Source organism: Balaenoptera ricei, chromosome 7 (assembly GCF_028023285.1).
Source record: "Balaenoptera ricei isolate mBalRic1 chromosome 7, mBalRic1.hap2, whole genome shotgun sequence".
Classification (NCBI taxonomy): Eukaryota; Metazoa; Chordata; class Mammalia; order Artiodactyla; family Balaenopteridae; genus Balaenoptera; species Balaenoptera ricei.
The window spans coordinates 87,114,325-87,130,245 of NC_082645.1; the positions used below are offsets into that span (position 1 = coordinate 87,114,325).

At 40.6% G+C, this 15,921-nt stretch overlaps 1 protein-coding gene and 1 pseudogene across 1 annotated transcript in view; one reads left to right on the plus strand and one right to left on the minus strand.

Annotated features, from left to right (window-relative positions):
• Nucleotides 1–15,921, plus strand: part of FLACC1 (flagellum associated containing coiled-coil domains 1) — a 91,875-nt gene that overhangs the window by 62,415 nt on the left and 13,539 nt on the right. The gene's annotated exons all lie outside the window — the stretch shown is intronic.
• Nucleotides 3,893–4,443, minus strand: LOC132368631 (thioredoxin, mitochondrial-like; annotated as a pseudogene).

Below are 15,921 nucleotides of genomic sequence, written 5' to 3' on the forward strand. Positions count from 1 at the left end.
CAAGTAAAGTGATTTCCATTTTGTGGGTACCTAGACACAGAGAACTGAGTTGAGACAATAATCTTTCTTTGGTTACCCAGAAGGCCTCGGGCGTGCTGCGACGGGGAGCAGTGGATTTTAGCTGGTGACTTAAAGGTGGTGGAACACTGTATTCTAATTAGTCACAAGTTTAGTTCCAAGCTTTCAAAAAATAGTCTAGATTCTGCAAGACACAGTAGGTGTCCTCTTGTGGTGCTGGGAAGTAGAGCACAGTAGAGAGGGAAGAGCATTGGCCAGTACATAGGCAATCCGGATTCAAGTCTCATCTTGTGAGCCAGCTGTGTGCCCTTGGGCATAACACTTAGCCTCTCTGGACCTCATTCTCCTCAACTATAGAGTGAAGAGATTCAACCAGAGGGTTCTGGAGCACCCTTTTGCCTCTAACTTTGTATGAATTCTATGTATTTGCCAGTCATTTTGAAACATCTACTACATAAATCCACGGGAAGGAAAAGTTTGTATTCTAAACAGTTTGCCATTTTAGCTTCAAAGTGGAGTTGGAGAGAACCACCACTCCCCCCTAAAAAATTTTCTAGTTTTTAGAAAACTAATGTTATCATTTTCCAAAAACACAATCCAAATTAGGCTTCAATTACCAAAAATATATCCTGCTGTGACTGTTAAGTGACAGGTCTTGCAACCTGAGTCCTTTTAGTTTGGGGGTACACCCCAGGGCTCCCATCAGCCTTGCTTTCATGAGCCTCTCAATTCTCACGGTGCCATTGCTCGATGTTTGCATGGGGACAACTCCATTCTAAGTGATGAGAGTGAATGGATGGGGTGAACTGCTGCTGCATATGGCCACCTTGGGGAGGAAAAAGAATATTGTCCCAGTGAGCAGTGCAGTAGGAACTATTCAAGTGAATCTCTAGAAATCTGAAATCTCTTCCCAATTCTTTCTCTCCCTACAGAAGAAAAAAGGCAGTTACCATGTGGGACTTGGGGAAAGCATTCAGTCTCACTCAACCTGGACTCATTTCACTAATTTTCTGGTCTGCTTAATATTTCTTCAACAGTTGTGATTCTTAGAACTTCGTGGGCTCTAACCCACTTCTTAAGCTCTGCATCCTGTTTTGTCTTACTGAATTGTCTCTTTCCAATCGCAGGTGGGTGGGGGAAATGCTTCTCATCTCTGATTTTAAAATTCATTACAGAATCTCCAGTATTGAAGTGCTACCATGCATTGAGAGGACAGATTGCTTTCACTGTTGGCTTAACAATCTCTATCAATAGCAACAAGTAGCATGACGAGGTTCTACTCAACAGAAACTTACTTGTAAGGTTAAGAAAACCCCTGCGGTCCTTAGACAAAACTTCAGGTAACAAGTAGGAGAATAACAGCAGTAAAAGTAATAAAAAATATATCTAGTGTTTAGAAGAGCTTTTTGAAAATATTCTAAAGAAGAACCCTCCCACACTTTCCTTAATAAGATATCTCATATGTGATCACACATATCCACTTCCTTATCATCAGTATCACATGCGAGGATGTTTTGACGTTTTTGTTAAGGCTTTCAAGGAAGGCTTGAAAACAACACAGCAGCATCTATAATGCATAATACTGTCAGTTGTATCAATGGGAAAACTGAAGATCATGTAGGATGAATCACTTGGTTATTATCTGCTTATTTAAGTTATTTGGGTAAAACAAGTCAGAAGTGTCGCTTGTTTCTTAGAGCGGTGCTACCCCTGCGAGGCTGCCTTCATGTGCTCAGTGACTCCTTGATTGTAGCTAAAAGGGGGACCCAGGGTTCCACACACCACATTCTGTTCCCCCTTCTGTCATTCCTGCTCACACTCTAGTGGGGGGATGAGTTTGAAGGCTTGTTGTCTTCAAAACCCTTCTGTCTATGTGGGCTATGCTGCATCATTGCTTGTTGCCCAAAGGCGCTCTGCAAAGATAATTTACTGCCTAAGAAAGTGGTATATACAGAACTGGTCAAGCCATGGGTTGCACTTTTTACAAAATTAATAAACAATTTTTTAAAGCAGTTTTAGGTTTACAGAAAATTGAGCAGATAGGGCTTCCCTGGTGGTGCAGTGGTTAACAATCCTCCTGCCAATGCAGGGGACACGGGTTTGATCCCTGGTCTGGGAAGATCCCACATGCCACAGAGCAACTAAGCCCATGTGCCACAACTACTGAGCTTGCGCTCTAGAGCCCGTGAGCCACAACTACTGAGCCCGCGTGCCACAACTACTGAAGCCTGTGCGCCTACAGCCTGTGCTCCACAACAAGAGAAGCCACCACAATGAGAAGCCTGTGCACCATAACAAAGAGTGGCCCCGCTCACCACAACTAGAGAAAGCCCGCGTGCAGCAACGAAGACCCAACACAGCCAAAAATAAAGAAATAAAGAAATAAAGTAAAATAAAATTAAAAAAAAAGAAAATTGAGCAGATAGTACAGAGAGTTTCCATATATCCTCTCCTTTTCCCACTCACAGTTTCTCCTTAGTGCGGTTCTTAGTTCTCTCTTAGTTCTCTTGCCTTAGTGCAGTTACAATTTATTACAATTGATGAACCAATATTCATATAGCATTACTAACTAAAGTCCATAGTTTGCATTAGGATTCGCTCTTTGTGTTATACAGTTCCGTAGGTTTTGACAAATAATGTCATGTATCCATCAATACGGTATCCTACAGAATAGTTTCACTGCCTTAAATATCTCCTGTGTTTCACCTAATCATCACTTCCTCACCCCGCCTTGACCCTTGACCCCTGACTATCACATCTTTTTACTTTCTTTCCCAGAATGTCATATAGTTGGAGTCATTCAGTATGCAGCCTTTTCAGATTGGCTTCTTTTATTTAGCAATATGCACTTAAGGTTCCTTCGTGTCTTTTCATGGCTTGATAACTCATTTCTTTTTTTTTTTTAATATCCTCTTTTTTTTAGAAGAAGAAATTACAAATAACAAAACATTAGCAAAATGAGTAGAAAGTACAGCGACTTCTCATATACTCCCCCTGCCCTCACACATGCACAGCCTTCCCCATCATCAACATCCCACACCAGAGTGGTACGTTTGTTACAATAAATGGACCTACATTGACACATCGTTATCACCAACGACCGTGGATTGTATTAGGGTCCGCTGTTGGTACTGTATTCTATGGGTTGTTTTTTTTGGTAATTAATTAATTAATTTATTTATGGCTGTGTTGGGTCTTCGTTTCTGTGCGAGGGCTTTCTCTAGTTGTGGCAAGCGGGGGCCACTCTTCATCGCGGTGCGCGGGCCTCTCACTATCGCGGCCTCTCTTGTTGCGGAGCACAGGCTCCAGACGCGCAGGCTCAGTAGTTGTGGCTCACGGGCCTAGTTGCTCCGCGGCATGTGGGATCCTCCCAGACCAGGGCTCAAACCCGTGTCCCCTGCATTAGCAGGCAGATTCTCAACCACTGCGCCACCAGGGAAGCCCTGGGTTTCTTTTTTGCTTCTTCTGTTTTTTTTTTGTTTTTTTTTTGTTTTTACAAAACAGCAGCAGGAAAGAAAAATGCAGGAGGCAGATGAGCCAGGCACCGGGGTTCAGATCAGAAGGGAGAAGGGAGACCAAGCTGTTACTGCAGGCTGGCCCCGGGACTCTGTCCCAGCATCCTGGGAGCACGGCAACAAGCCCTAGAAGGAGCAGAGAGTGGGTGAGGAGACGGCTGTCCCAGCTCGGTGGCGGCACCGCTCCTTGGGCGGCCACCCTGGCGGTCAGCCAGGTTGGGAGCACTTGAGGCTCCTGTGTTTGGAGGCCTGGTCTCCAAAGCACGGACCCACAGGGGCCAGGCAGAGGGAGGAGGTAGGAAGGGCCGGCACAGAAGGGCTATGAGTTCTATCTGGGTCACCCGGGACCACGGGGCCCAGGTGGGCAGGGGCAGTCAGGACGCTTCCCTGCTTGTCAGACAATCAGCTTCTTCAGGAAGGCCTCCAGCTGGTCCTCATCCTTGATGCCCACAAACTTGTCCACCACATCCCCATTCTTGATGGCCAGCACGGTGGGCACAGCTGATACCTCATACTCTATGGCGAGGTCTGTGTGGTCATCAATATCCGCCTTGGCCAGCACCACCTTTCCATGCTGCTTGGCCACCACCTTCTCTAACCTTGGCCCCAGGATCTTGCAGGGACCACATCACTGTGCATGGAAATCCACAACCACTGGTGTCTCACTGTTGACAACTCAGTCTTGAAAGTCTGGTCCATCCTGGATGTTAAAGGTCATTGTACAGACTCTGGTGGTGTATATTGACTGGGCTTGGCTGGGTGTTACTGTCAGGTTATTAGGACTGTGCTGTGGGGTCTGCAGGGCCCTGGAGGCAAGGGGCGCCCACGGACTCTGAGAGGGCTTCCTGCAGATTATGGAGGCCAGGAACCTCCCCAGGAGAAGTCGCTAAGCCATCTCCCTGCAGCGAGAGCAGAGGGGTGCACAGCGCGGCCCTCCCCACCGGTCAAGGGCACTTCTGTTCCCTATTCATTTCTTTACTCACTGCCTGCCATCCAGCTTGCACACATCCCCAGTCACCCAGTTGCCGCAGCCAATGGTATTTGTAGCTTTCCTGCCCCACGGACAACACTGGACAATTGCGAATGGAGCATCTACTGGCCAGGTACTGTGCTAGGTGCTCTGCTCCAGAAATGAGAAGCAGATGTGATCCCTACCCTCATGGGACTCACGTGATCAGTCATTCCTAATTAATACTCAGGTCCCTTGATTGCCACCGCTCCCTTTGGCAGGTTTACGTAAATACCACTTAAATCTCCCTATTTTTGAAGACCTCTTCTTTCCTTCCCTTCCTTCTCTTCCTTCCTTCTTGCTTTCTTTCTTCCCCTCCTTCCTTCCTTCTTTCCTTCCTTCCTTTCTTCCTTTCCTTATTATACATGTCTTCTCAAGGCAATCACTTCTATACCTACAGCTTCAATTACTTTGTGTATACTCTAATGACAACACAATTTTAAATGTTGTTTTCATTTACCAGTTTTTTTGTGTTTTTTTGGTTTATTCCTAGGTATTTTATTCTTTTTGTTGCAATGGTAAATGGGAGTGTTTCCATAATTTCTCTTTCAGATTTTTCATCATTAGTGTATAGGAATGCAAGAGATTTCTGTGCATTCATTTTGTATCCTGCAACGTTACCATATTCATTAATTAGCTCTAGCAGTTTTCTGGTGGCAGTTTTAGGATTCTCTATGTATAGCATCATGTCTTCTGCAAACAGCGACAGTTTTACTTCTTCTTTTCCAATTTGTATTCCTTTTATTTCTTTTTCTTCTCTGATTGCCGTGGCTAGGACTTCCAGAACTATGTTGAATATAGTGGTGAGAGTGGACATCCTTGTCTCATTCCTGATCTTAGAGGAAATGCTTTCAGTTTTTCACCATTGAGAATGATGTTTGCTGTGGGTTTGTCATATATGGCCTTTATTATGTTGAGGTAGGTTCCCTCTATGCCCACTTTCTGGAGAGTTTTTATCAGAAATGGGTGTTGAATTTTGTCAAAAGCTTTTTCTGCATCTATTGAGATGATCATATGGTTTTTATTCTTCAATTTGTTAATATGGTGTATCACATTGATTGATTTGCGTATAGTGAAGAATCCTTGCATCCCTGGGATAAATCCCACTTGATCGTGGTGTATGATCCTTTTAATGTGTTGTTGGATTCTGTTTGCTAGTATTTTGTTGAGGATTTTTGCATTTATATTCATCAGTGATATTGGTCTGTAATTTTCTTTTTTTGTAGTGTCTTTGTCTGGTTTTGGTATCAGGGTGATGGTGGCCTCATAGAACGAGTTTGGGAGTGTTCCTTCCTCTGCAATTTTTTGGAAGAGTTTGAGAAGGATAGGTGTTAGCTCTTCTCTAAATGTTTGATAGAATTCACCTGTGAAGCCATCTGGTCCTGGACTTTTGTTTGTTGGACGATTTTTAATCACAGTTTCAATTTCATTACTTGTGATTGGTCTGTTCATATTTTCTGTTTCTTCCTGGTTCAGTCTTGGAAGGTTATACCTTTCTAAAAATTTGTCCATTTCTTCCAAGTTGTCCATTTTATTGGCATAAAGTTGCTTGTAGTAGTCTCTTAGGATGCTTTGTATTTCTGCGGTGTCTGTTGTAACTTCTCCTTTTTCATTTCTGATTTTATTGATTTGAGTCCTCTCCCTCTTTTTCTTGATGAGTCTGGCTAATGGCTTATCAATTTTGTTTATCTTCTCTAAGAATCAGCTTTTAGTTTTATTGATCTTTGCTATTGTTTTCTTTGTTTCTATTTCATTTATTTCTGCTCTGATCTTTATGATTTCTTTCCTTCTGCTAACTTTGGGTTTTGTTTGTTCTTCTTTCTCTAGTTTCTTTAGGTGTAAGGTTAGATTGTTTACTTGAGATTTTTCTTGTTTCTTTAGGTAGGCTTGTATAGCTATAAACTTCCCTCTTAGAACTGCTTTTGCTGCATCCCATAGGCTTTGGGTCGTCGTGTTTTTATTGTCATTTGTCTCTAGGTATTTTTTTATTTCCTCTTTGATTTCTTCAGTGATCTCTTGGTTATTTAGTAACGTATTGTTTAGCCTCCATGTGTTTGTCTTTTTTACGTTTTTTTCCCTGTAATTCATTTCTAATCTCATAGCGTTGTGGTCAGAAAAGATGCTTGATATGATTTCAATTTTTTAAAATTTACTGAGGCTTGATTTGTGACCCAAATTGTGATCTATCCTGGAGAATGTTCCGCGCGCACTTGAGAAGAACTTGTAATCTGCTGTTTTTGGATGGAATGTCCTATATATATCAGTTAAATCTATCTGGTCTATTGTGTCATTTAAAGCTTCTGTTTCCTTATTTATTTTCATTTTGGATGATTTGTCCATTGGTGTAAGTGAGGTGTTAAAGTCCCCCACTATGATTGTGTTACTGTCAATTTCCTCTTTTATAGCTGTTAGCAGTTGCCTTATGTATTGAGGTGCTCCTGTGTTGGGTGCATATATATTTATAATTGTTATATCTTCTTCTTGGATTGATCCCTTGATCATTATGTAGTGTCCTTCCTTGTCTCTTGTAACATTCTTTATTTTAAAGTCTATTTTATCTGATATGAGTATAGCTACTCCAGCTTTCTTTTGATTTCCATTTGCATGGAATGTCTTTCTCCATCCCCTCACTTTCAGTCTGTATGTGTCCCTAGGTCTAAAGTGGGTCTCTTGTAGACAGCATATATATGGGTCTTGTTTTTGTATCCATTCAGCCAGTCTATGTCTTTTGGTTGGGGCATTTAATCCATTCACGTTTAAGGTAATTATCGATATGGATGTTCCTATGACCATTTTCTTAATTGTTTTGGGTTTGTTTTTGTAGGTCCTTTTCTTCTCTTGTGTTTCCCACTTAGAGAAGTTCCTTTAGCATTTGTTGTAGAGCTGGTTTGGTGGTGCTGAATTCTCTTAGCTTTTGCTTGTCTCTAAAGCTTTTGATTTCTCCATCAAATCTAAATGAGATCCTTGCCGGGTAGAGTAATCTTGGTTGTAGGTTCTTCCCTTTCATCACTTTAAGTATATCATGCCACTCCCTTCTGGCTTGCAGAGTTTCTGCTGAGAAATCAGCTGTTAACCTTATGGGAGTTCCCTTGTATGTTATGTGTCGTTTTTCCCATGCTGCTTTCAATAATTCTTCTTTGTCTTTAATTTTTGCCACTTTGATTACTATGTGTCTCGGCGTGTTTCTCCTTGGGTTTATCCTGTATGGGACTCTCTGCGCTTCCTGGACTTGGGTGGCTATTTCCTTTCCCATGTTAGGGAAGTTTTCGACTATAATCTCTTCAAATATTTTCTCGGGTCCTTTCTCTCTCTCTTCTCCTTCTGGGACCCCTATAATGCGAATGTTGTTGCGTTTAATGTTGTCCCAGAGGTCTCTTAGGCTGTCTTCATTTCTTTTCATTCTTTTTTCTTTAGTCTGATCCGCAGCAGTGAATTCCACCATTCTGTCTTCCAGGTCACTTATCCGTTCTTCTGCCTCAGTTATTCTGCTATTGATTCCTTCTAGTGTAGTTTTCATTTCAGTTATTGTATTGGTCATCTCTGTTTGTTTGTTCTTTAATTCTTCTAGGTCTTTGTTAATCATTTCTTGCATCTTCTCCATCTTTGCCTCCATTCTTATTCCGAGGTCCTGGATCATCTTCACTCTCATTATTCTGAATTCTTTCTCTGGAAGGTTGCCTATCTCCACTTCATTTAGTTGTTTTTCTGGGGTTTTTTCTTGTTCCTTCATCTGGTACATAGCCCTCTGCCTTTTCATCTTGTCTATCTTTCTGTAACTGTGGTTTTTGGTCCACAGGCTGCAGGATTGTAGTTTTTCTTGCTTCTGCTGTCTGCCCTCTGGTGGTTGAGGCTATCTAAGAGGCTTGATGGGAGGCTCTGGTGGTGGGTAGAGCTCTCATTTACCAGTTTTATTTTACATAGGATGCCTCATTTACTAAAACCATAGATTCCAAGTTGCTCCATGAAAAATGTGATATTCTTAGCTGTCAACATTAGGGAATTTCCCCAATCACATTTTTAAATTGATTTAATGTGTTATTTTTGAAAACATAAGTTGGGATATCACAAAATGGACTTAGCCTGCAGAGGCTTACTTTCAACCAGAGAGCTCCATTTCCATGTTCCGCTTAACAGAACCCAAAATGATCTTCCTTCCCAAACCTCTTCCTTTTCCTGCACTATCTAAGAAAAAGTAACCACACTCTACATAGTTCCCTAAGCCAGAACCCTAGCAGCCATTTTTGCTTCTCTTTTCCCCTTCCCGCTCCATATCTAGTCACTGAGCACTTCTATTCTACCTCCCAAATGACCTCAGATCCTTTCCCTGCACTCCAATCTCTGCCACTGCCTTTAGTTTGAACCCTCACTCCTCTCTTAGATGAATATAAAGTCTCTTAATGGGTTTTGTTGCTTCCATCAGTCCTACTTATTCTCAAGCGTGACCTCACTACAAACCACCTGATAGTGACTCCTTAACTTCACAACATTCAATGGCTCTCCTGTTTCTGGGAAGAAAACCAAGCTCTTTACCCCAGCATCTACTTGGGGTTAATAGATCTAGGTTTGAATTTCAGGTTTAAGTACTTTGCAGCAGTGTGACCTCAGACTATTGGGCTTTCTAAGTCTTTGTTTTCTCACCGTGCCTGAGGTCACTGAGGGCAGGACCATTTTTCACACACGGGTGCCTGGCATGTAGGAGGGACTAATCAATGTTGAATGAAGGGAAAGTATTTTAAAATCCACATCAAAATATTGTTCCTCCTTAAAAAAAGAAAATCCTGATACCCTATGCCACTTCCAACCAAATTTGACTTCTACCTTTATTTTCTGATGATCACAATAAGGTGCCTTTGGGGATCCACACAATCAGGGATCAAATCCTGGCCACACCCCTGAGCAATCATGTGACCTTGGGAACGTTACTTAGCTTCTGTAAAATCTGTAAAATGAAGGTTTCTGAGGATTTTGTTCCCGAGGGTTAAATGAGTACCTCACTTGGAACGGGGGCGGGCGCATAGTGTTTGCCAAATGTTAACTATCGTTATCATCTTCATCAAATCAAGACCGTGGTACTTCACTTAGTTGGGTTTATTTAATTTCTTTAAAAGTTAGAATAATTAAGCCTGTGGATTCACCGTTATGATGGACGTGGCTTTGTAAGTGGAAAGTACTCCCTTTTCAGAATAGTTAGATATTGTGAAAGAATGAACAAATTATGTGAATTAATTGTAACTTTAAACACAAAGCATGTAAGTACTTGTGAAAACTGCTCTGCTTGTTGCTATAAGGTAAGCCTCTAAATGATTTTTAAAAACAGTTAGTAGTTGGCTAGTGTAGGATGAGAGACGAAAATTGGACCTTTATAGAATTCTTTTAAGATGTACAATGCATTTTCTTGTGTATTTCACTTGGCCCTTCCATCTACAAATAAGGCCCGTATATATTCTCCCTCTGTTGCCGATGAAGAAGCCAAGACTTAGAGATCTGAAATGACTGTGTAACACAGCTACTGAACAAAAGAGACAGACTTGGGAGGTGGTAGATATGCCAAATTCAGTTCTTGGGATGCTTAAGAAACTGTTTAGAGTGCACCTTATATTTTATAATTTATCCATAAGTTAGGCCTATCTCAGCATACTCCAGTTTTGATTATTGCCATTCCAGTTGATTGTACACAACTCAGAAGCAACATTTACCTCTCCATTCTCTGTCTGTACATACATTGCAATGGATATGAATAAAAGTAGAAGTCATGAAATAGCCTAAATTTATCAGTCAGGTAAACACGTTGATATAATTTAAAGAGTTTGTTCTGGTGAAATCCAATTGAAGCCGAGAATGCCCTGGACAGAGGGACATTAGGGAAAGCTGGTAAGCGGGCAGGTAAGGTACTAAGCATTTAGCATACGACTATGTATGATAAGGAAGGAGTGCTAAATCAGGAACTGGAAAAATAGAGTTCATGAGTACAGAATTTACCTTTTTATGTTTAACAGGATTGTTAAAATTTCATTTCAATTTGTCTTTTTTGGGGGGGCATTCAATAAAGTGATAAGAGAAACCTCAATTTCAGCATTTGCCTACTAATTAAGTTTCCATAGAAACAAGATCAGAACACCAAATATAAAGCACAGGCACATTGGAAGTTTGCTCTTAATGTCTTTATTTCAGACAATTTTGTATCAGTTTCCCTGGAAACTGAGAAATACCTACTCAGATATAAAACATTTTGGCTTTTCTACAGTGAAGAATTATTTGGTTACTTAGAGAAAATCGTCCATAAATGATGCTCTGTCTTGTTCTTCAGAAACATTGGAGAAGAACATGATTTCTTCAAGCCATCTCAAAAAAGTAACTCCTAAGAACGTAGTATAGATTTCAGATAGACTCAAAAGAATTTTTTACTACTTTGTCTTTAACAGTATATCTAATATAACTGATGGTAGTGTCATAATAGAAAATAAGATGCTACGGTCCTATTATCTGATTTTATTTTTATTCATCAACTTTTCATACAGCCTTTATGTTCTGACCTTAGGAGCTTTGCTAATTTTCTGGTGAAAGGTGCTCTCTCAAGTGACCCCTACCTCCCATCCCCCTAAAGAGTGGGTAGGGAAGGAATTGGCAATATGATGTGGAAAAACCTCTGAGCAACAGATCTTTCCTTTTTTTGGTGACAGTATTAATAAACATTTGATGTAAAAGATTTAGAAAACACAGAAAAGTCCTTCACTCACACTCAGAATATCCAGAATTTTTATTAATATTTTGGTGTTGATTCTTCCTGAACCTTTTGTATGCATATAAACATAACATTGTGTTTATTTTACAAAGATGGGATTGTTCTTTATGTGCCACTTTGTCACTTTTTGTTATAAAGAAAAGTAACGACATGAAGCTCCTGGAACTGTGCTGGCACCTAGAGAGTGCTCCAGGGTGATGTATTTCCATGCAACTGCGCATAGCTCTACAGCCTGCCTTTTACCAACTGTTTACTGTGCCATCGAATGGTTGGAGCATAATTCATTTACCCAGCCTTTATGGTTGAGCATCTTTTATAATCCCATTATAATGCTTTATTCAGGGGACACAGGTAAAAACTGATGCATTGTATTGATACTTCCCTATAGCATTCTGATTGCACACTTTGTCTTACGACTTCATTAAATTCATAGGGTGAGTCATTTTGTAGTAAAGGTATTTTAACATTAAATGTTCTCTTCCCAAATTAAAGTTACCATTGATTTTTCACTGAACATTAGATTTCCTCTTTTAGGTTTTCGTGGTTCTTGGTAACCTGTCTTGTGTCTTTGATTCTGAGTAACTAAACTACTACTCTAAGAGATCTGAAATTAACTCTGGTCTTAGGTGACAGACACATCAAAAGACAGCATTAGAAGAAATCTTAGATGATGTGGGAAAATTGGGAGAAACTTAACTGGTTTTGGGTACACTGAAACCTGATTATTAGGCACCATTCCAGAGGCAGGACAAACAGTGGTTAGACAAGACAAAACCCGTATCCTAACTCAGGTCCTTCCTTTCTAGAGGTGCCTGGGGGCTGACGACACAAGAATAACATCAGGTAGTGAGAACACTAAGAAAGAAAATGAAGGTAATGGGCTGGGGAGGAGGACAGTTTTACAAGGGGTGGTTAAAGACAGCTTCTCTCCTTAAGCGACCCATGAGCAGTCCTAAGAGAGCCATGTGAGGCTGTGGGAGAAGAGGCTTCTGTGCAGTTCCTAAGAAGGGAATATGCTTGATGCGTGCCAAGGACAGAAAGATGGGTGGCTGCAGCTGAGTGAATGAATGCCAGGAGGAATATGGGGGATTAAGACCTTGTATGCCTAGTGGGCCTTGACCAAAAAATATGAATTTTAGCCTAATTGTAATGGGAAACCATTGAAGGATTATATGCAGGGGAATGATGTTAATTCTTAGAAAAAGGGAAGGGGGGTAGAGAGGGTGGAGGGAGATCAGACCAGCTACTGTGTGAGAATAGACTGTAAGGGTGGAAGGAAGCAGAGAGGGAGACCAGTTAGGAGGCTGGTGCGGTAGCTCAGGTGAGAGCCAACAGTGGCTTGAACAAAAAAGCGATATTAATAAGGGTCTAAAATAGGCTGTAGTATATAGATTGCTCTTGCATTTCATTTGATTCTCACCATGTTCTGAGTTAGGTAGTGTAGGAATTCTTCTCTTAGGTATAAATTGAGTTGTCCAAGGTTTTAAAAATGAGTATTGATAGAGAGTAGGACTGTAAATTCCAAATGCATGGCATATAGGAACAGAATTTATTGTTGACATTATGTGAGCTTCTTTGGAATACTACCTTTTTTCTCACCCTTTTTTGTTGTTGTTGGTTTAGTGTATTAAAGTAATAAAACTTAAGAGTTAAAACAGTAACACTGCGTAATGTGAAATGAAATGAAAGTAACTTGCAACCCAGAAAGGTTCTTAAAAGTCCAAGAAACTGAGTAAAGTACTCTTTAGAAATATATAAAGCCAGGTGTACTTACCTATGTGTCACCTCTCAGTCATGATCACTGTAACACTGATTGAGGATTAAAATAAGGCAAAACTGAGAACCAGGGTAGAGGCAGGTACAGAAGCAGTTGGAAACCAGAGCTGGGAAGTTTGGAAGCCAGGATGGTCAGAAGCTAGGAAAGCAGGGTCAAGGCTTGGGTGAGCAGTAGCCTGGCAGGTGCAGGAGCCTGCTGTGTCCCCGCTGGTGAGGCCGCCCAGCTCAGGGCCGGCTGGCGGGACCTCCCTGACTGCGGTGGCAAGCGTGGACTCAGAGAGATGAAGTCATCAGTTTCCATGGTAATTGTAAGGGTTGTAATGTTTGTCTTATGAGCCATAAAACTAATACACTGTGCGGTACAGGGACGCTAGGGCAGTTCAGTAAACGCAGTGGTCACCGTTAAGTGAACTGGTGCTCAGCAGTTGGCCCAGAAACTGCTGACATCTCCTGTTTATTTGGAATATATTGAAATCAATATGTTGATATTAATCGCTTTCTGAAATATGCTGCTTCTGTCAGATGCTTTCTTGGTCACTTCCCTCTCCCTCTAATATTTTAACAAGGAAAAATCATTTATCGACAGTTTGATAGCATAGTTTTAACACTTTTAGCCTTCAGTAATGCATTTCATTTGTTCTAAGTTGCCTATGTTTTCACACTTTTAACAACTGCAATTGAGATGGATCTTAACAACTGGTAGAATCTTAGATTGGAGGAAAAACAGTATTCAGTGTCGGTGGTGTTTTACAGGTTTCCTCTGAGGAATGTTTACATTAAGACCGAGTTTAATTTTTTTTTAATCATACTTTTTCTACATCGACCTATCATGCTGTCAGATAAGTTGCAATTTAAATTGATAATACAAAAATGATGGGTCTTAAAATACAGTTTTAATCATAACCCCTAATCATGAGCTCAAGAATATTTCTCCTGGGTAAAACATTCTTAGAGGTTTCTAAAGAAATAACTTTCGGAAGAATCCATGTAATTTCCTGAATGCACAGTAATTTCCTGAAGTCTCTAAATTACTGTGTGTGCTTGTGGTGGGGAGAGGGATGAGAGGGATGGTGGGTGGTAAAGCTTTGCTTAATAGTTGGCAGTCTTACCTTTGTGATAGTGAAGAGTGTGGTAGGTTTTATCATAGTCTCCTTAGGCTCTTGGGAAGATAGTTAATGGGAAGTGCAGAAATATTGTGTGTATGTATGAGTTTACTGTCTAATGGCTCACATGTCCATTCTATAAGATAGTGATGTGGTATTTTTCATTAGCAAAAAGTGCAAGTTATATGGGAAATTGTTAGTTATATAGGCTATAAACAAAAGATTAATATTTTCTGAAAACCTCATGCAAACTGACAGCAGTAGGGCCCTGGTGTTTACAGTACATTCAAATGATAGGCCAACTCACCAAGGTGGAAATAACACTGATAACTGTGGGAAAATGGTCAAACTGTGTAATCAAAAGAAATACAAATTAGATCTACAGTGAGGTTCCTCATTCATATCAGTAGGAATTTTTTTTTTTTTTTCAAGTATCCAAAGCAAGGGTAGGAACTCAAAATGTCATGATTGGTAGCATTATACCCTAATGTGCCCCCCACCTTCTTTAGGAAGCAATTTAGCATTGTACATGGAGCCGTGAAAGTGATCTAACCTTTTGGCTTAGTCATTCCACTTCCGAAGATCTTTGCTAAGGAGATAAAACCATTATTTTAAAAAACTATGTACATGAAGATTTTCCTCATAATATTTTAAGAATAGAACTTTGTAAGCACCAATCCCCAGCAATAGGGGATTGGCTAAGTCCAGTATAGGAATAACACTTGATGGGCCAGTGTGTATTCATTAGACAATAAATATGCAACAGTGGGGTGGAGAGCGCTTGTTGGTAACAAGAAGACATAAATTGTACACTAATTAGAGCTTTTTTTAACGTATAAGAAAAGCAACTAAAAGTAACGGTTGTGAATCATTGTGTGTTAATGATTGTGAATGGTTGTGTGTAATTTTTAAACAGAGCATCGTTTTGTCTCATGCAGATTTTTGTTCATGATATTTGTTAAAGGAATGAGCAAGTGACTTTTACCTTTCCCCACCTTTAGTGTGATCATCAGTACTGCTGATTAACCAGGTCTCCTTCAGTTGCAAGTTAAAAGAACATCACAGAGTTGAGCACTACTTGACCCAGGAGTTAAATGATCTCCTCAGTTCTGCTCCCCTCTGTTGATGTCTCCTGAAAAGCCTTTCCCCTCATGATAGCAAGGGGAGTGTCCAGCAGCTCAAGACTAGCTAAGGATCCTAGAGTTCAGTTCTGCCTTTCTCTTTTCTTGGGAAGTCCCAGGACAGCTGTGATTGATTGGCCGGTCCTGGGTCCTGTGCCTACCTTTGAACCCCCTAGGATAGAGTAGGGAGAGTGCCAGCTTTTTTCTGGTCACTTGGGCTAAGTTTACTTTTTTTTTTTTTGCATGTTGTCATTTCTTTTATCCCAGCCTTCTTGATTTTTGTATTTAGATGTGTAGTAGCACATCTTGGTTTGGCGGGTGTGTGTGTGTGTGTGTGTGTTAAAGCTTGCTTCTCTTTGATTCTGGCACTTAATTTTCCTGGACTTCCATTGAAAATTGTTAAGTTTTACCATGCCATAGACACTGATAAATAATACAGCTACTTTGCAAACATTTCTGCTTATTTTTTAGATTCAAATGTAGTCTATTTACTTTCTTTTTGGTATAGGTAAGTAGTCATGAATTCTTTCGGAAGCTATAGGTTAGAGGCAGCTGTGAAAGTCTCTGCCTGCCATTTTGTGTACAGCTGAAATAATTTATTTTCCCATTGTCTTAGTTTTTCAAATATGTAGGAGAA